The sequence below is a fragment of the Penaeus chinensis genome, chromosome 29 (assembly GCF_019202785.1).
Source record: "Penaeus chinensis breed Huanghai No. 1 chromosome 29, ASM1920278v2, whole genome shotgun sequence".
NCBI lineage: Eukaryota > Metazoa > Arthropoda > Malacostraca > Decapoda > Penaeidae > Penaeus > Penaeus chinensis.
Genome location: NC_061847.1, coordinates 4330928 through 4332238, shown reverse-complemented (window position 1 = coordinate 4332238; position 1311 = coordinate 4330928).

Sequence of the window (1311 nt, the reverse complement as noted above, 5' to 3'; positions counted from 1 at the left end):
TTAAAAAAGTACAAAAAGGTAGAAGGGGGAGAAACAAAAAAATTTAAAAAAATACATATATCCTCAAAGTTGGCTCATTAACCCCATAATTACCAGGCGTTTGATGTGGTGTAATTAATCCAAGCCTCAAAAATTGAGCTTACGTTCCCCAAGCTTCAGCGTAGACCATCGCAACGCTCAACAGGGGGAGGGGGGGGGGGTAATAAACGAAAGAGTTAGGAGGTAAATATGAGGAAAAGGAAAGGTGGGGGGGGGGGGGGAGTTAAGAAATAATAATAATAAAAAAAAAAGAAAACAGGAAGAGGGAATTAAGAAATATCCAAAAAATAATTGGAGGAAAACATGAGGAACAGGGAAAGAAGAGGGAGATATGAAATAAAAAATAAAAAGATCTAGAGGAAAATATGAGAAAAATGTAATGAAGGGGAATTGAGAAATAGAGAATAAAAGGTAGGGGAAAATAAGGAGGAAAAGAGAAGGAAGAGGAGGTTAGCAAATAATGATTAAAGCAAAGGAAAACGTGAGGAAAATGGAAAGAAAAGGAAGTTAAAGAAATTACAATAAAAAGAGTTGAGGAAACGAAATGAAGAGGGGGAAAATTTAGAAAGAGGAAAATAATAAGTGGTTAAAAAAACAAAAATAAAAATAGTTAGGGGGGGATATGAAAGGGGAAGTATTAAGGACTAATGGAATTATGAAAACGAGTAAGTGGAAAAAGAGATGAAAATGTAAGGAAGAATAATGAAAAAAGGTTTGGGTGGAAGGGGGAAGAAGAAGGAGAGAAGAAAGAAGAGAAGAAGGGAAAAAGAAGAAGAAGAAGAAGAAGAAAAGAAGAAGAAGAGAAGAAGAAGAAGAAGAAGGGAAAAAGAAGGAGGAAGAAGAAGGGAAAAAGAAGAAGAAAAGAAAAAGAAAAGGAAAAAGGAAAAAGAAAAAAGAAAAAGAAAAAAAGGAAAAAAAAAAAAAAAAAGAAAAAGAAAAGAAAGAAAAAAAAAAAAGAAAAAGGGAAAAAAAAGAGAAAAAAGAAAAAGGAAAAAGAAAAAAAAAAAAAAAAAAAAAAAAAAAAAAAAAAAAAAAAAAAAAAAAAAAAAAAAAAGAAAAAAAAAAAATAAAAAAAAAAAAAAAAAAAAAAAAAAAAAAAAAAAAATAAAAATAAAATAAAAAAATAAAAAAAAAATAACAATAAAAAAAAAATAAAAATAAAAAAAAAAAAAATAAAAAAAAAATTTAAAATAAAAAAAAAAATAAAAAAAAAATTTAAAATAAAAAAAAAATAAAAATAAAATAAAAATAAAAGATAACGAAAAAAAAAAA